Source organism: Papio anubis, chromosome 17 (assembly GCF_008728515.1).
Source record: "Papio anubis isolate 15944 chromosome 17, Panubis1.0, whole genome shotgun sequence".
NCBI classification, from domain to species: domain Eukaryota; kingdom Metazoa; phylum Chordata; class Mammalia; order Primates; family Cercopithecidae; genus Papio; species Papio anubis.
The window spans coordinates 25,871,680-25,892,059 of record NC_044992.1 but is presented as its reverse complement, the minus strand read 5'-3'; the positions used below and the strand labels follow the sequence as shown (position 1 = coordinate 25,892,059).

At 44.7% G+C, this 20,380-nt stretch overlaps 1 protein-coding gene across 2 annotated transcripts in view; it reads left to right on the top strand.

Moving 5' to 3' along the window:
- Window positions 1-20,380, top strand: part of ASIC2 (acid sensing ion channel subunit 2) — a 1,127,535-nt gene that overhangs the window by 982,444 nt on the left and 124,711 nt on the right. The gene's annotated exons all lie outside the window — the stretch shown is intronic.

The following is a 20,380-nucleotide window of genomic DNA, read 5'->3' as shown; positions in this document are numbered from 1 at the left end:
TGTGAACAAAGCTGAAAGAATCCCATCCCTCAAAGAGCTTACATTGTAGTGGTGGGAAGCAGAAAATAAGCAAGCAAATAAATAAAATATTTGACAATGGAGAAGTGTATTAAAGAAGATAGAATACAGGGATGTGGAAGAGTGTGATGGTGGGGCAGGGTGGAGATATGGCTTTAACTAGAGTTGTAGAAGGCCTTTCGGAGAAGACAAACTTTGAGCTAAAGCTTGAATGGTATTAAGCAGACATGCGTGCAAAGGGCAGGGAGAAGAAGCAGGAAGAGCAGCACGTGCAAAGGCCCTCTGGTGGGAAAAAATTAGGTTTCAGAGAAAAAGAAGGTTAGTGTGGCTGGAGCATATAAAGGAAGACAGGATCCTTAGCACACTGCCTGGCACACAGTAGGTGCTCTATAAACCTTAGTCCTGTTTCTCACTCCAGAAGGAAAGACTAAGGTGTGCATGGCAGCTATCTCCCCCACCCTTTCTCAGCACAGGAGACAGCCAATTCCTGATTCCTTCACCCTGGAGCAGGGTATATATAATAATCTTCTATTATAACAATAGATGCTACTACTTCTCTAATGGTGATTGTATTCAAAGCTTGTGTTGAGATTTAGGAAACCCCTTCAATGCTGCAACAACCCAGCTCCAAGCTGTTTCTTAGACCAGGTCTCAGCTGCTGATGGCTTAATCTCACCTCCTTTATGTTGAATTTACTAACTTCAGTTTCAAAGGAAGGTGTTTTCTGTCTTTGCCCCAATTGTCCACGCTAAGCACACTTGCTGAACGACTCACAGGTGCAAGAGCTGAGGTGGAGGACCAGGACATGAAATGCCCCAGGGCCTCTCCCCACCCAGGAGCAGCACTCCACAGGCCACAGGGAAGCTTGCAGTCTGTTTGGAACCTGTCAATGCCTCCCCATTCAAACGCCATCCCAGCCATCTTCCCACCAGCCAGGCAGGTGGGACCTATCAGATGGGCATTCCTGCTCTGTGCCACCCTCTCTCAGATGTGTTTTAAAGAAACAGCAGTCTCTGCCTCCAAGCCACTTGCAAAGGAATGGGAGAGAGGCTCTGCCCATGCATAACAAAGACAGAATGATTCCCAGTAGCCTAGAAATGTGTAGAAAGCTGCTTTTGACTGCCCGACTACACCGTGGAGCACCAATGAAGAAGAAGAGAGTGTCAAGGGAGAACCTAAGCACAGAGACACCGAGGTTAGCCCTGAAGGTGGTGTTGGGAATAGAAGGACTCTGGCTGTATACCCACAAGTATTGAGTTCAGAGTCTCTACAACTCTGAGACTCCATTTTCCTATCTATTAAATGGGCATAATAATGCCCTGAGAGGTTCCAAAAATATTAACAATAATCATTACTCACTGAGCATTTTCTTTTTCTTCTCTTCCCTTTTCTTTTATTTCCTTTCTTTCTTTCTCTCTCTCTTTCTCTCTGTCTCTTTCTTTCTTTTTTTTTTTTTTTTGGAAACAGGGTCTCTCTCTGTCACCCAGGCTGGAGAGCAGTGGTGTGATCTTGGCTTACTGCAGCCTCCACCTCTTGGGCTCAAGCAATCCTCCCACCTCAGCCTCCCAAGTGGCTGGGATTACAGGTGTGCACCACCACACCCAGTTAATTTTTTTTTTTTTTAGAGACGAAGTTTCGCCGTGTTGCCCAGGCCGGTCTCAAACTTCTGAGCTCACGCGATCCTCCTGCCTCAGTCTCCCAAAGTACTGGGATTACAGGCATGAGCCACTGCACCCAGCCTTCACTGAGCATTTTCTATGTGCCAGGCATTATGCATGCTACATGAACTGTCTTACCAACTTCTGCCAGATATAGGAGGTCAGTACTATCATTATCCTTATTTTACAGCTGAGGAAATTGAGGCACAAGGAGATTAAGTAACTCATCCAAGTCACGCAGTTCAACAAAGTAGTCCGACTCTAGAGCCACAACTCTTACGCGCTACATGAATCTACTTCAAACCAGGCCCATATTGGAAGATCCAGGAGGACACTCTAACCCAAGAGTGGGCAGTTTCAAGGCACCTTCGTTAGGACCCAAAGTCCTCCATGGAGAAAGGGAACTGGCCTAGGCAGGTCATGTGGTGTGGAAGAAGCCCAGGCCGGGAGGACTAGATTTTAGTGACTGTGTATGAACTCTGATCCTTTACCTCTCGGAGCCTCAGTTTTCCCATCAATAAAACGGGAGGGAGAGCGGAAATTGATCTAGAACAGTGTCTCTCATCCTCTTTGACCACAGCCTGCTTCAGCAGAGTAAAACCACTCACAGCCTCCTGTTCCTCTGTCCCTGTTTTTTTAAGCAAAAAAAGAACCCAGAGATAACATGAAAGTTACAGGCAGACGATTTTAGGGAAATACTAGAGAAAGATTTGCCTTAGGAAGACAGATAGATGATGCATCGTTGAAGTGCAATGCATACATGCCTTAAAACCCAGCCACTGAAAAATCATAAGCCCAAATTACTGTTGTTAAGCAAACAACCCACAACAAACTAAATGGGTAATGATGAAACTAAACTAATGGTAATTTATCATTAAAAAGCAAGAATGGTGGCAGCTGGAAAGCAGCAGCAACTCAAGACAACACTGCTGATGCTGTCACTGGTAACCACGCACATCCCCAGTCATTAACTTGAACTCTCAGCTCAGCTCAGGTGTGGTGGGGGCATGGCAGTACCGCCCGGATTGCTTGGCATGTTGTGGACTTTTGTGCTAGAATGCCAAATTAAAGTCTTCAGTAAACTCCAGCAACACACAAATTTCATTTGTGAGTATCGATGTTTAGTAACTCCCTACACCTCACTTAATTACAAGAGCTGACCTTTATTGAATGTTAATTCATGCCTGTCCCTGTACTAAGCTCTCTGCAGGCATCGTCTCCTGGAATCTTCATGATGCTATAAATGGGTATAAGGATTGTCTTCATTTTATAAAGGTGGAACAGAGAGACTGACCAGCTTGCCTGAAGTCACTCATGGGTGACAAGTGGTAATATTGGGTTTTAAACTCAGACAGTTTGGCTCCAGAGCCTGTGTTTTATAGGTTGCTGAGAAGTAGGCTTAGTAACAGGTAAAAATTATTTGGCCATGCCAGTCACTCTCCTGAAAGGACAGAGGATTTGCATTATTGGATTAGTTCAGAGCCCATCTGGAGATACTTGGCATTCACAGCGATCCACAGACCAGGGCCCAGCAGTTAATACTCTAGGGGCCTCCTGAGCCATCCCTTCATTCACCCCCTAGACCAGTAGCGGAAATTCAGCAGCCCGCTGGGAACACCTCTCCCCAACCTTGTCTCCCAAGTTTTTTCACTAGCCGCTGCTCAGAGGTCATCTCACCTTTCCCTTGAGGGAGTGGCAGGATTCACTCATTCATTCATTCATTCATTCATTCATTCAAGTACTTGCTGAGCACCTCCTATGCACTAGGCATTGTTCAAGGCACCTGGGATGGAGCAGTGAGCCAAACAGATGAAGATCTAATCACAGAAGACAGACAATAAACAAATCAGTAGGGTTATACTGGTAGGATACCAGATGGTGATGAGCACTATGGAGAAAAAATAAAACAGGAGAGGAGCACACGGTGTGCTGGTGGGTTCATTTCCATTTTAAACAGGTGACATTAGAGTCACCCTGAAAATCATGAGGATGGGAGAGCAGAAAACCATGTCAATGCTGGAGGAGGAACATTCCGGGAGGAGGGAACAGCAAGGGCAGAAGCCTGTACTTGGAGAGCTTTCAGGAAAGCAGTGTGAGGCCCTGGGGAGAAGTGGTAGGCAATGAGCTCAGAGAGTCTCCGTTGTGCAGGGCAGTACAGGCCATGGTGAAGACTTGGCTTTGACTTACAGTGGGATGGAAACCATGGGAGGGCAGTGTCGGGGAAACATTCTATTAGCAGCCCAGCTGCTGTGCTGCAAGTACACAATGTGGGTAAGTGCAGAGGTGGTGAGACCCGTCATTATTTCAGGTGAGAGATGGAGGTGTTCAGACCCAGGTGGGAGCAGGGAGGTGGCGACCTGCTTGCATTCTTGATAAGTCATAAAGATAGATTCAGTGGGATTTCCCAATGGGTTAGATGTGGGGTGTGAGGGAAAGAGAGGAGTCAAAGGTGACTCCAGGATGTCTGACCCAAGAAACTGTAAGGATGTAGTTTACTTATAATAAACTACATCCTTTATTTACTGATGTAAGGAAGGCCACATGTACAGGAGGCAGATGAAGAGTTTTGGAACTAGATAGACTGGGTTTGGCTTGTGGCTCTCGTACTTAAAGGATACATAGTCAGTTACTTAACCTCAAAGAGCCTCCGTTTATTCATCTGTAAAATGGGCATCATGGTGCCTATACTACAAGGTTGTGATGAGATCAAAGAGATGAGGGAGGTAAGGCTGGCCTGAAATAAAACTTAGCATCACTTCCTCTATGATATCATTCTTGGTCTTCATTTTGTCAGAAGCCCTGATTGGTTGATTTCCCTGGGGTTGTCTAGAGCTGGACAAACAAGGTAATCAACTCTCATTTCACTGGCCAGGGAGAGGGACACTGAGGAGGGGAGTGCTGGGGTTTTATTGGCCTTGACCACGCCCCATCTCATGAGCTAGTTGCGGTCCCTGGGTCCCCATCCTGCCCTCTTGGATCTCAGCCTCAGAAACCTGCCTGGGATCCCCGCTGCTCCCAGAACCACTATAGCCAGACTATATTTCCCAAGTCTAAGGAAGGAAAGGGTTGAACCAGCATTGTCTCAGCATCTCCAGAGGCTCAGGCAGTGGTTCCCAGCCCTGACTACATAACAGAATCACCCAGATAGCTTTTTAAAATCATGATGTCCAATCCTCCCTTCCTCCCATTTCCCCAGTCTGACTTAATCAGGTCTGGGTGCAGCCTAACCCAAGCACTGATTTTTTTTTTTTTTTTAATGGAGTCTCTCTGTGTCACCCAGGCTGGAGTGCAGTGGTGCGATCTCAGCTCACTGCAACCTCCGCCTCCCGGATTCAAGTAATTCTGCCTCAGCCTCCTGAAGAGCTGGGATTACAGGCGCCTGCCACCACACCCAGCTAATTTTTGTATTTTTAGTAGAGGTGGGGTTTCAACATGTTGGTCAGGCTGGCCTCGAACTCCTGACCTCGTGATCCACCCACCTCGGCCTCCCAAAGTGCTAGGATTACAGGTGTGAGCCACCATGCCCAGCCAGCATTTACTGATGATCATATTTAAAAGCTGATCATTTTTAAAAGCTCCCTAGGTCAGGCATGGTGGCTCATGCCTGTAATCCCAGCATTTTGGGAGGCCAAGGCGGGTGGATCACGAGGTCAGGAGTTCAAGACCAGCCTGGCCAAGATGGTGAAACCCCCGTCTCTACTAAAAATACAAAAATTAACCAGGGGCAGTGGCAGGTGCCTGTAATACCAGCTACTTGGGAGGCTGAGGAAGGAGAATCACTTGAACCAGCAGAGTGGAGGTTGCAGTGAGCCAAGATCATGCCACTGCACTCCAGCCTGGGAAACAGGGTAAGATTCCATCTTAAAAAAAAGAAAAAAAAGAAAAAAAGAAAAAAAAAAGCTGCCTAGGTGATTTTGATATGTATCTAAGTTTGAGAAACTCAGAACCAAGTTACGATTTTGTCCATTTGATGGATTTTAAAAGCTGCATGAGGCCCAGAGAGGTTAAGTGACTTCTCCAGTCTCTTAGCTGCTAAGTGGTAGAGCCAGAATTCAAACCATGGTAGGTCTGACCTCAAAGCCTGTAATCCTTCCACCACATGAAATTGGGGCCTTAAAAAGTGCTTACAATGCACTCACGTAGTACTCTGTGGCTCATTAACTCCTCTACAGAAAGGCTTGTGGAGGACCGGGTGCAGTGGCCCACGCCTGTAACCAGCACTTTGGGAGGCCAAAGGTGGGCGGATCGCTGGAAGTCAGGAGTTGGAGACCAGCCTGGCCAACACGGTGAAACCCCATCTCTACTAAAAATACAAAAATTAGCTGTGTGTGGTGGCAGGCGCCTGTAATCCCAGCTATTCAGGAGGCTGAGGCAGGAAAATTGCTTGAACCCAGGAGGCTGAGGTTGCAGTGATCCAAGATCATGCCACTGCACTCCAGCTAGGCGACAGAGCTAGACATTGTCTAAAAATAAATAAATAAATAAATAAATAAATAAATAAATAAATAAATAAATAAAAAGAAAGAAAGAAAGAAAGAAAAGAAAAAAGAAAAAGAAAGGCTTGTGGAGGCAGAAATGGCCAAAGAAACCTCAATCATCAATGTTAGGATGTTCCTGGTAAATGACAGCATGCATCTAAAGGAGTTCAGAAGTCAGAAGCATCTAAAGTAATTCAGAAGTTAGAAGAGGAAATGGATTCCCTGCACAGACGCTCAGTTTCCAGATGGATACGCAGACACCTGTGGAGCAAATCCAAGAGTCCTCTCATCAGGAACCCTTGCTGCCAGCCCACCGTGCGCCCGCCCCGTGCTTGTGTCAGATAAGCGAGAGAAGGATTCGTTCAGGAACAGCCGTGGTCAGCCAGCATTTAGTGAGCACCCAGCCGATGCCAGGTGTGGGGCTGGGCGCTTGGCTCCTCGATGCGTTGCAGGCTCCTCACAGCAAACCCACGCAGGCGCAGGCCCTGTGGCTCTCTGTGTTGATTGGAAGTCTTGGGACTCCAGCTGGAGCTGCCGTTCTCACAGGTGCTGCTTGGAGAAAAGATGCTGCCGCCGCCGCCAACAACTCAGCACCGCGGCGCAGGTGAAAGACAGCCCAGAGACTGGAAGCTTGGCCTTCGGTGTCCCTCAACGCAATTAGAAATGCAAATACACCGCACAATAATTACACACAAGTTTCAACTCCTCTTCCAGCCTCACAAACCACCTGTTACGAAATTAAAAAGGATTTATTTTTTAATTAATGTGACAGTAATTAGCAGAAAGTTCAGAAGCTTAAAACTAGCCTTGCATGGGAAGGTAGGCATTGAATAAAAAGTGCGATTTTATTTTGCAAAAAGCTCCAAGCATGTTTGGGATTCAGTAAGTGCTCTTCTCTGCCTCCTTAGTTACCTGCAGCTGTCTTTGGAACATACGGCCAAGGTGCGTGTCTTAAAACCAAAGAGGCCTGGTGGATAGAGCACAGGCATTGGACTCAGTAGGCCTAGGTTTCATTCCTGCATGTCTACTGTGCTGTGTGGCCTGGGAAAAGTTTCTTAACTTCTCTGAGCCCTAATTCCCTAGGGCTAATACCTGCTTCACCAAGTGGGGAGACAATAACCATAATACCCATCTCCCCAAGATTGCCATGATATTGTTGGGGAAGCATTAAGGGGGATATGGCAAATGCCCTGCTACCAACTTTGTAAAGAATGAAATAATTTGTTGCCGTGAAAGTATTAGAATATATAGACACAGCATAGCATGGTGGCACATGTCTATAGTTCCAGCTACTTAAGAAGCTGAGGCAGGAGGATTCTTGAGCCCAGGAGTTTGAAGTTGCAGTAAGCTATGATCACACCTGTGAATAGCCACTGCACCCAAGCCTGGGCAACATAGTGAGACCCTGCCTCCCAAAAAGATAGCAGTAATAAACAGAAGGACATTGTCTGAGGTTGGGTTTGCTGTAGGATCCTAGTTGCCCAGGACCGTCTTGGTCCCACATCTCAGGCAAACTGGGATGCCTGGTCACCCTAGTTCCCAGGAAGCAGACCCTGAGATAGCGTTTAGTCTGCAGGATGTTCCCGAAGGAGCACCCTTGGGACCAGAGGGGAAGGAAACAGGACAAGCAGAGTGGGGAGAAGTCAAACTGTAATTTGCCAGACCCAACAGGTAACCTTGCCAAACCCACAGGAGCTCGGATCTCAATGGCCCTTCGGAGTTACTCCAAGTTGGGCCAAGGTGACCAGGCCTCTCTAACTCCACATGGATCAAGAGTGGACGTGGGCTATCTCTGGAGGGGACAAGATCTTAGGTGGAGCTCCTCTCTGTAGCCTAAAGCAGTCCCTAAGGGAGCTGATGTCAGAGACCTCTGCTGACAGCAGAGGGCAATAGGTCTGTCTTTCCTTGAAGGGAGATGGGGTGAGACATCAGTGTCCACCATAGACATGAAATCAACCTCATACCTAGGAAACATACATCACTTAAATTGTGAAAGTATAAACCCTGCAAAACTGTCATCAAAATAGTAAACAAAAGCCCACCATTACTGCACCCAAGAAATCCAGACACCATGCCTCCCTCCCATTTTCCAAAGATTGGAATGTTTTCGTGAGTGTAGAGACCATAGTAAGCACTCAAAAAACAAGTAAATCACTTCCCTAGACTTCCCCCACTTCCTCATGTTGCCCCCACATCATGGAACCAGATCTTCCTTCCCAAGTGCACTCTCGCCCCTACAAATAAAGCCAATCTACATCCATCGCTCCTTAAAGTGGGGTGGAAGCCTGGTCTCCCCAGAAAGGACAGGGGAGGAGTCAGCCAGCAGAGCATGGGGGAGAACCCCACACTGGGAGATGGTGGCCCTGGGTGCCCATGCTGACTCTACGCCCACCTGGCTATGGGATTTTGGGAGGGTGCTTCAACTCTGAGACTCTGTTTCTTCATCTCTACAATGGGGATGACCATCCCATCTGAGTATTATGTGAGTAACATATAATAAAGAGTTTTATGAGCCTCAAACTCTGGAAACTGCGAGGAAAAAGAAAGCCAGGAAGGGGCCTACTGGGAGGAAGTAGCTGCAGTCATCCAAGCCACAGGTTCATGATTTCTTCTCAGGAAGAGAAACCCCAGGGGTGACTAAACTACCTTCCAACCTCGGAGGGGACGGTTTCTATTGCTCCTCTGCTAGGTTCGATTTTTTAATCTTATTTAATTGGAAATTTCCCAGTGGAAAGTTAAAAAAAATGAACACCTTGTATGCATTTCTTTTCCGTAGTACTGCCCAGACCGTGTAACATGCTAATGTGCATTGTAACTCACCAGGAAAGGGGTGATGTACAGGGAATTCTGTTTTATTCTTTCCTCTGAGGCTCTCCCCAGGAGCAGAGCTCCCTTTGGGAAACCCAAGTCTCAAGAATAAGTCCAAAGCCCTGAACATGACACTGAAAACTCTCCATGTTCCATGTGCAAACCTCCCTTCCTAGCACTGTCTCTCCCACCTCCCTGCGCACACCTTCTGTTCTAGGGACTGCTAACTCAGTCTCCCTTGCTCACTCCTACATCTCTGCCTTTGCCGTTATCTCTCCCTCTTGCTTTGCTTTGCTGTTTATCTGAATCATTTCATCCTTTGAGGCCAGAATCAGACCGGCCTCCACCTTGAAGCTTTTCCTGGGGCCTCATCTGTAGGGATCTTATCCACCTCTGAAACACTAGAGCACTTGGCATTCATGACCTCACAGCATTAAGCATCTTTGTGAAGGCATCTTGACTCTTTGTAGAAGGGTAGGCTCCTCGTGCTTCCTGGTACTCCCTCCCATAGACCAACCCCATTGTGTCTAATATGACTGAGTAGCGCTCCACTGGGCAGTGGGAAGAGCAAGTGCACCACCAAATCTGTAAGACCTTGAACCTCCTTGAACTTTGGTTCCTCATCTGTAAAATAAAGATAATAATATTATCTACTCCACAGGATTGTTGTGAGTACTAATTAAGATGGGAGAGGGAAAGTCTCCAGAGGAGATGACATTAAATAGTAGACCCTTAATCAGTGTTAGCTCCCTCCTATCCCTTTTTGCAACGAAAGGCATTGCACAAAGGGGAAACAAAATTTATTAAGCAACCCTCATATGTGAAGGGCTTTACTTACATCTTGGACTATAGAATGATGACTTAACACAGGGTGATTACTCCAGAAGTGTCTTAGCCCATTTTGTGCTGCTATAACAGAATACCTGAGACTGGGTAATTGATAAAGAACAGAGATTTATTTCTTACAGTTCCGGAGGCTGGAAAGTCCAAGGTCAAAGAGCCTGCATCTAGCAAGGCCTTTCTTGGTGCGTCATCCCATGGCAGAAGGAGGACAGGCAAGAGAGCACACATGAGAGGGAGCAGGGAAATGGGGTGAACCCATCCTTTTATCGGAAACCCCCTCCCATGATAACTGACCCACTCCCACAATAACTTCATTAATTTCTTCATGAGAGCAGAGCCCTCATGACCTAAACACCCCTTGAAAGTCCCACCTCTCAACACTGTTGCATCAGGGATTAAGTTTCCAATGAATGAACTTCTGGGTACACATTCAAACCATCACAAGGACCATCATTCTAGAAATGAGGAAATTACAACAACAGAACTTTCTAAGGTCACATAGGAGTAAGTGGCAGAAATTAAGGCAGGAATAACTTCACTCTTTTTTTTAACCTTCTTTTTTTTTCTTGAGACAGAGTATCTCTCTCTGTCGCCCAGGCTGGAGTGCAGTGGCATGATCTCGGCTTACTGTAACCTCAGCCTCCCAGGTTCAAGCGATTCTTCCACCTCAGCCTCCCGAGTAGCTGAGACTACAGGTGTGGGCAACCACACCCGGCTAATTGTGTGTGTGTGTGTGTCTGTGTGTGTGTTTAGTAGAGACGGGGTTTCTGTGTGTCAAGCGTGTGTCAACTGCCAACTCCCTAAACTTGAGTAAGAAATTCATTAATACCTGAGAGTTGTCACAGCTTGAGACCATATTGGCCAGGCTGGTCTCAAACTCCTGACCTCAAGTGATCCATCTGTCGGCCTCCCAAAGTGCTAGGATTATATGTGTGAGCCACTGCACCCAGCCTTCTTTATTTTTTCCTCCAGACGGAGTCTCACTCTGTCACCCAGGTTGGAGTGCAGTGGTGCTATCTCGGCTCACTGCAACCTCCATCTCCTGGGTTCAAGCAATTCTCCTACCTCAGCCTCCTGAATAGCTGGGATTACAGGCGCCTGACACCACACCCAGCCAATTTTTGTATTTTTAATAGAGACAGGGTTTCTCCATGTTAGCCAGGCTAGTCTCAAACTCCTGACCTCATGTGATCCACCCAGTTTGGCCTCCCAAAGTGCTGGGATTACAGACGTGAGCCCCCACACCCCCCAGAAAGACTTCACTATGATTAAAAAAAGAACTTATTACTCATCAATAATACGACCTTGGAATAAGTGATTATTAGTAGAAGCTAGCCTTTGGTTTCCAAAGCTGTTCCAAGAAGAGAATGGACAACATCTTTCCAGGAGGATTTGAGCATTCCTTTGGAGGCAAAAAATCAAATATTCTGACCTGTAGTTCTAGAATGTTCTGTGATTCCCTGAACAGCAAGTAGGGCATCCATGCCAAAGAAATGTGCACCTGTACTGGGCAGGTGGTGGGAGGGAATCTGTTGTCATGATAGGAAATAAAATCCATTTGTCTTCAATTGTCATCACTTCTCAGTAATTAACTGGATGCTAATGCCTTATATGAAGGTTCCTCCGAGCCATAATTGAACTTTAATAAGGTGTGCGTGGAATTACAGGAAAACAAAATGGCAATCTGAAGCTGAAATGTCAGGAAAGCTGTGTGTCAACTGCCAACTCCCTAAACTTGAGTAAGAAATTCATTAATACCTGAGAGTTGTCACAGCTTTCTCAGAATTAATGAGTGTCTGAACTTATTCATGCAATTATCTTAAAATAATTAGCAAGCACCCAATTCATTATTCTGAACCTCATGAATTATCTGGAAATGTGACGGTATCCAAAGACATGTATCAGGACTGCTAGTCTGGTGCCTGTTCGTTCAAGAATGGTACTTTCAAAAGAAGGTGGGAAAGACGAAAATAAGAAAGGAAAATGGAAAAATACAATACAGATGGCTAATCAAAATATGAATAAACTTTCAACCTCATTATTGATCAAATAAATTCAAAATTACAATAATAGTGATGTCCCATATTTTACTTAACAAATTGGCAATTTTTTTTAATTTTTTAAGTTAAATGCTGCTGAGATTACTATGTGAAAGACACTCATGCAATAAATGCAGGAATGTAAATTGGTATGAACTTTCTGGAAGCACCTATCAAAAAGTGAGTTTTCAGTCACCTGAATGTTTATTAAGCACCTACTATGTGCAAGTCACTGTGTTAGTGTCAAAGAGGCAGCTGCAAATCTGACGTAGACTCTTCACTCAACAATGAATGGTCAACTTCACTCAACCATTACGTAATGGGTACATAAATTATGGTCCACCTACAGAAGAATATAGTTTTATGATGGCTGAAAGTTATACTTTAAAAAACTATTCAGTGGCATAGGAAAATACACATGTTTTAACGCCAAATAAAAAGCACATTATAGAAACAAAGTTTGTAGTTCATATGTTAGAATAAAAGACAGCTGGAAAAACACCAAAACATTATGATTATTGCTATGTGTTGGGATTACAGTAATTTTTTGTTTTCTTTATGCCTCTATATTTCCTGTTTTTCTACAAAAGAAAACAAAAATCTGACACCGAAATGTCAGAAAAGATGTGTGTCGTTTGTTTTTTGTTCTTTTGTTTTTGTTTTTGTTTTTGTCTCTTTTTTTTTTTGAGATGGAATCTTGCTCTGTCACCCAGGCTAGAATGCAGTAGCATGATCTCGACTCACTACAACCTCCACCTCCTGAATTCAACCAATTCTCCTGCCTCAGTCTCCTGAGTAACTAGGACTACAGGCGCCTGCCACCATGCCCAGCTAATTTGTGTATTTTTAGTAGAGTTGGGGTTTCACCACGTTGGCCAGGCTGGTCTTGAACTCCTGACCTCAGGTGATCCGCCTGCCTTGGCCTCCCAATGTACTGGGATTATAGGTGTCAGCCAGCGCACCTGACCTCAAGTATTTACTTTTTATAAAAACTTTTTATTTCGTATTACTTTGATACAGCTGTTTTATTATGACTTTTATAATTTAAAAAAATACCATGAGCTAATATTTTTTGAGGGCTGAGCAGGACATCCATCTGAATGCTTTTTCACATGATCATTTAATTTTTACAATAAAGAAGTGTGGAAGGAAGTTATTATCATTCTTTCCATTTTACAGGTAAGAAAACTGAGACACAGTAAGATTAAGTAAATGGCACAGCCCTGGAAATGGCAGAACTGAGGTTGAAACCCAGGCATTTTGACCTCCGGCCCTAGGATCTTCCTGACTGTGCACTTTGGAAATGGTGCATTGATATCCAAATGTGCTTCTTCTCGCCCATCCCTATATATACATGAAGGGAATCATGGCAAGATTGAACAAACCTTCAATGTGAAGTTGGGTGACCTTGATTGAGTCCTAGCTTTGCCACTTCCTGTGTGACCTTGGGCAGTTCATTTCTCCTTCCTAAACCCCAATTCAGTTACCTGTGGAATGACTTCAATCACTGCTGGCTTATGTGGGGAGCATATGGTACGTGTCAATGTTTCTTTGTGCAGTATGACGTTCACTAAAAGCATAAGGTCTACTTATCTCCCTGCCAATCTGTTGGGCAGATGAAATGGCACAGAAAGTGTGAAGCACCTTGCTAACTGTGCTCCTACTATACACTGACAAGGTGTTGTTATTATTACTTTACATTTTAGCGATGCTTGACTTGTTATCCTAAATGAAAAGCCTGGTTCTACTCTGGTCTTTGCCCCTGTCCAGGCCTCAGTTTCTGCATCTGTTCAGTAGCGTGAAGTGTCCTTGTTTCCAAAGTTCCCCTGCTTGGACATTGCAGGATTCCAAGTGAACATACAGAGCTATGCATCCTGGTCCTCCAGTCTGTGATGAAAACCAGTGCCCACAGCACGCAGCTCCAACTTGGAGAGGGAAGCCCCTGAGTAGGAGCTGAATTGGGGTCCACAGGCTCATTGCAAGCATTTAAAAGTGATGGATGTGCCATACTCAATAAATATTAGTCTCCTTGCTTCCCCTGCATGCCAGCTGGGCCTAAGTTGGCACAGGCCCGGGATTTCCCTGTAGTATGGGTTCATTTTTGCTCATTAGAAAAATTATTAGCAGATCCTCCTGTGGTAGAAACACAGAAAGATTACTTTGCCTCCTCTGTGCTGCTGCACCGTAGCCCCTCTAGGACAATCCTGCTTGTCCAATTAAATGTAAAAATAAAAAATGATACTGAATTGAAACTTGTTAGAGAGCACAACACTTCCTCTAGCTCAAACACTGGTGTATATTAATGTTATCAAAGTTACAGATGCTTCTATTGAGTAAGACAACATCAGCCCACATGTCCTTCTAGACTTAAGTACCAGCTGAACTTGTATGATGTCTTTTATCAATGCAAATTGTTTCTCTTTTTTGGACATTGGCTATCAGGATATTTGGATCTGAATCCACAATGCACATACTGCTACTAGCTCATCTCAAATGTTTCCTTCGACTGGTTTATCTCTTCTCTTATTTACTTTATAAATCTGCTTTTTTTTGTAGTTTTTACCATCCACTTTATATGTTCTAAAATATTTAAATTTTCACAGGTTGCTACAGTGATAAAAATAATTAACACTCCTCCCATCTACCCTATTCTTGTCATATTGTCCAGTTCACCTAGCCTTACCCAGACTTGATAGTTATTAAATTCTTACTTCAGATGTGGAATAAAAATAAGCAAGCACATTTTCCAAGTAGGGGAGTATAGTTCTTTAGAAGATATCAAGGAACAAAATAGAAACAGCAGCAGTGAAAAATAGAATTACTCAGTTCGACCCCTTCATTGACACTAGCACAGGAAAGGGTCTCAGGTTGGGTTTGCTATGAGCTGATTTCTCCCCCTGAGAATGACTGAAGTAATAAGAGCTCCCAAGCAGATAGCCCCAGACCTCTGGCATTTATCATGTAACTTCTAGGTCCTTCCAAATGCATCCTCCTCCTTCTCTCCTTCTGGCCTAGACCTCGGCTGTTCTTTGCAAACCAGCCAGCTGAAAGCCAAGGTCCAGCAGATGAGGACACGGGTGTGATGCTGTCTTCTGCTGGCATGAAAGTCTCCCAGTTCCAGAGGCATGAGCTGGTGCCTGATCTCCACCGGATGCTCTTGTCTTAGCCCAGTTCAGTCTGTTTGGCTGTGAGCCAACTACGAGCTTGGTTTCTAAGAAATATGATCTGAATGTTAACCTATTCAGATTCCAGAGCCAACCTGTTTCCTAGTTTTTGATAGTAGGAAGCTCAGTCAGAGCCAGGTGCCCTTTGGGAGGACCTAGAGAATAGGTCTGCAACCAGCCAAGTGGCCTTCAAACCCCACTCTGCCACCTTGATTCTGGGATGTGGGCTACCTTCCTAACCCCTCCGAGGGTCAATTTCCTCATCTGTAACATGGACAGGTAAATTGCTGTGAAGATTGAATGAGAGGAGATGCTTTCCAAGCCCCAAAACTGGAGCCCAGTACCCAGTTGTGTTCATTTAGTTGCTCATTCATTCGACTGTCCTGTGGGTGGTAGCTTTTCCCCTTTCCTCATTCTGCTGACTTCCAGGGATTTGTCATTGACTCTGAGGAGGCGGGAAGTTGAGCTTCCTGTTCTCATCTCTGTCATGAAATATAGCACCTGCCTGGGGCCATTGAAGAATATTTCTGAGACTAAATTAGAATCTGCTCAAGTGACTAAGATAGTGGGTGCTAGGAGCAGGAAATGTTTTGAAGACACTATTCATTCTGAACACTTTTGCCTCCACCTGGCCCTGGATCTCCACTGGCCATACCTCTGGGTTGGCTGTGGTGGGAGGGTGAGGGAGCTCCACTGAACATGGCTTCTTGCTGCTCAGGGCACAATTCCTGTGCCCTGTGCCCTGTGCCCTTGCCACCAATTCTTTCAGCAAGCCATCAAGAGGAGAAAGCCCCCTGCATAGACAGGTTGACTATTTGGTCATGGGGTGAAGGGAGTAACTAGCATTTATAAGCATCTATTCTTCTAGGTACTTGATTATCATGTCACTGAATTCTCCCAACATCTTCATGAGTTAAGGATTATTCCCTCATTTTCGTAGATGAAGAAATTGAGCTTCAAAAAAAGTTAAAATAAATAACATATTGTCAGGAATACAGAAATAGGTAAGAAATTTCAAACAAAGACTATTTAATCTTGGAAACATCTTATGCGTGTGTTCGAAGTCTGAAAAAGCAAAAAGAGAGAAGTGAGGTAACCTGGAGATTAATCTTTGCAGGAAGCCATTGCCACCCTCTAGGGCTGGGCAAGGAAAGGGAAGATATGGTGTTACTACGATCTACTCGGGAGGTGATGCCAGGCAGTTGCTAAAGAGATTATGGCACGTAGCCCAATGGTTGCTCAGACCACAGGCAGGGATGGCAGCCCAGAGGATGAGGTGCATGGCAACACTGGTGCTGCAGTGGTGCCAGGAATGCCAAAAGAAACTGGAGTCTAGGGCCATTAATGTCCCCTGATGCCAGAAGGATTTTGCAGACCTGAGCTGGAAGCTGGTGGTAGAGGCTCCCTTCTCCAGTCCACCCAGGCCTGCCAGTCTCCTGGGAAGAGGGAACCAGAGAATGTAGTTTGCAGAGTACTGGCCCCACCATCAGAGAAGAAAATAGAAGGATTTGAAACTGAGAGACTATGTATAAATAGCAACCCCATATACTGAGTAAGAAGGAAACTGAAATGCAACTCTGTCTACTTCCTGGGGGTGAGTAAACACTCACTTGGCACCTGCTCTGCATCAGGCCCTGTACTAGCTCTAGGAATGCAAAGCTGAATAGGAGACAACGCTGATTGTCATGGAGCTTCCAGGCCAATGAAAATGAAGGAGCAATGCCCCAGATCAGATTCATCCACTACTTGTCTGATTTCCATAGTATCTTCAGGAGAGTGAGTTTTCTGAAAGGGTAGAGGTCTAGGTACATGTCTTAAAGTCACGATAGATACCCATATAGTGGGTGGCCCAGCTCCCCAGCCCTCATGAGCTCTGAGCTCAGTGCACACCACACCTTCTCCCCTGGTTATGTCAAGTTTCTCCCCCAGACTTCTTCTTGCGGGCCCAGAGGTTTTCCGTCTTGGAAATATGCATCGGTCACCCTATGCAGCCCTACATTTTCTTCCTAAAAACACAGAGTATTAAACCCCTACTATTTAAATTAGGACTCTCTCACTTACACATAAGAGAAAGCTAATTCTAACTGGCTTGGGCAAAGGGGGAAGTTTATTGGAAGAATGCTAGGGTATCTCACAGGGTTCAAGTGCTGTTGAGCTCTTGAAAGACTTGGAAGCAGGATGGAGTGCTGTAGGGACTCCACTTTTGCTTTTACTGCTCGCAAGCACCCAACTCCTTCCAGTCCTCCACTCCCCTTCTCCTTCCCTATCCCACCCCCCCCTTTCTCCCCCACTCTTGTTCTTTCTCTCTGTCACCATGGGCCCCCTCTTCTGCCCTCATTGCACAGGGACAAGGCAAGGCCAACAATATTCCTGACGTTACTGTACATTCCATGTTCACAAAAAGAAACTGAGCAGTCTCCAAACCTGTTGTTTTTTGGGTTTTTTTGTTTTGTTTTGTTTTTGTTTTTTTATTTGTTAATTCCAGGAAAGTAACTGATTGGCCCAGCTTGGATGAGGTGCCCACCCTGGATCAATCACATGGCCCAAGAAAGTAGGGTCTCATAATATGACTATCACCCAGGGAGGGTTGGTTCCCAGAAAATGGAAGCCGTTCCTAGAAGCAGAAGGGTTGGGCATCAAGTGGGACCATATTACACCAGACCATGTTTACTACACTGAGTGATGCACCACACTGCATTTAATCATTCCCCTATTGTTGGACACTGCCTATTGCAACATTTTTAAAGATTGTAGATAATGCTTCAGTACCTTTCTTTATGCATACATCTTCTCCATGGCTAAGGTTGTTTTCTTCAATTACATTCCCAGATGTGGAATACCAGCTTAGGGTTTAAGCAGTTGGGTTTTTTGTTTTGGGTTTTTTTTTTTTTTTTGAAAAATTGTATTATCCAAATGCCAATACTGATTTTACTATTGTTGCTATGGAAACTATTTTTTCTGTTGCTAGGCAGTTGGTAAAAGATTCGGTAGTATAGACTAGTAAAAAGACACAGACTGTCTGTAGAGACCAACAGTCTGGAGTTAACTCGATTGTTAACTGGCTCTGTGACCTTGGGCTGCTTGTTTGGCCATTCTGACAATTTTCTATTCTTCCCAAAATGGGGTTAATAATAGCTTTCTTAACTGGGTTATTTGGAGAATTAGGGATAATATATGAAAAACAAAAGCAACTCTCATGGTACCTGGCACATAGTAATTGTTCAATAAATTGCGCTTTTAAAACTACATGTGAAATGCTTTAAAGGGTGTAATAATTACTTTTCATCATGAGATTAATACTATTGAAAATGAGCAATTCATACCTCCCCAGAATGCAAAAGACTTTAGCACACCTCAAGTCCAACCTATAGTTGTCACTAAATGTGGTCCACCAGAGATATCTACATGTCAAGATATCTACATTTCACCTGAATCATGAACTAAGATCCATGAACTAAGAAAGAAAGAAAGACTCAGAGGTCTAAGCAACCTACCTACACTGCTATCTCAACTATTGACTAGCATCAGGTAGCATGCTGGCAGGCTTTGGAGTCACATGCAACAGGTAAAACTAATCAGGTCCTCTTTTGGGTCACCCTGAGCCCAAATGCCTCAGATGAATCTGATCTGAGGCATTGCCCCTTCATTTTCATTGGCCTGGAAGCTCCATGACAATCAGGGTTGTCTCCTATTCAGCTCTGCATTCCTAGAGCTAGAGAAAAAAGATGAGCTTTCTTCTCTCAGCTCATCATCAAGCCCTTATTGAGCTTTTTGGTTTATATGTGGAAGAGCATAGGGAAACATCCACGATTCAGTGTTCTGGAAGACACTCGGCCCTAGCCTTCAGCACCGTGGACAGTGACCAGCCCTTTCATCTGGCCACACCAACCACTCAAGGAAATTTACCATCTACAGGACACATATAGAGGGTGGTCACCAAATTTGGAAACATTGACCAATACATAATAAATAGCTTATTGCTAATACATTCAGACACATGATAAAATAATACCTATCTTTCCAGTGAGGCCCAAAGGAGAAAGCAGTCAGTTCTACCTGAGTAGAGGGTGTGGTCATGGAACTGAGTCTGAAAAGATAAGTGGACTCGTGAGGGACTTAGCATTCCAGCCAAGAGAAGCATATGTGCAAAGGCTCCAAGAGGGCCCCAGAGCCCCATACCAGCCTCACTTGTTCTTTGTGCTTTCTCTGCTCTGTCTTCTTCAGAGAGAGAGAACCTGCTCTGCATTGCTGAGGACCCCTGGCTGGGTGTGCATTGACCTGCTATGAGTTCAAATTCTCAGGGCAAGAGTCTAATCCTTTATAAAAGAATACAGCTATCCTTTGAAGACAGAGAAGGGATCTATAAATGTTCAAAAGCAGCTGGGTGATAAGAGTAGATTCGCCTCTGCATGCTGAATCTTACCTCTGTACTACCTCTTTTATCACAACCAAATCCTCTGGGTAGAAATTCTACCTCTCAACACCATAAAGAGTCCAGTTAATGAGTTAGGTGTCCCAAACATCTGAGCACGTCCTCTCAAAGCTCACCTTTGAGTCCTCACTTTATTTCATTACCTTCCCCATTCCCAAGATAAGCCTCGCCATTCATTTATTTATTAATTCATTTAATGACTATGTATGAAGCTCTCAGAATGTGCCAAGCACTGTGCAGAGTGCTGAAAAAGCAACAGAGAACAAACTCCTGGTCTTTGCTCTTGAGGGATTTATACTCTAATGGAGAAGACAGGTATTTATAAAATAATCTTACACACATAAATATATGCCAATAGGGTCTGCAAACATAGATACTATTTTATTTTGTAACAAATCGAAGATGTCCTTATTGATATTTTGTATATTCACCTAAGTTTTCAGACTTCATGGACACCCTATATAATTACAGATGGTGTTTTTAAGAAAGCACAAGTCACTAACAACTGAGGTTTCATGAGGGTGAGAGGTTCACCCATGGAAACATGGTGAGTTAATAGCAGCGCTGGGATAAGCTCAGGTCAACCTCCTACTCAAGCTGTTGCCCTAGAGCTCAGAGTATAAATTAATGAACAAGAGTTGAAGCCCATGTAATGGGAATTATATCTGTTGGGAGCTACCACCATCCCTCCAGGAACCCCTTCTTCTCACCCTGGAATCAGCTCTTCCCTCTCTGTCCTTTGTCTTCTGGGAAGCCTGACTTCTACACCAAAGTGTTTGGGTCAAACCCGCAGTCACAGTTCTGGTACTAACCTGTCCCCAGGCCTAGCTTAAATCACAACTGTTTGCTCTGTGCTTGAAGGAATGGAGGCCGCTGAGTGAGCATTTAGTGGGACATTTTATGCCGCTTTTCTTGCCAGGAAAACCTACTCCTCCTTCCT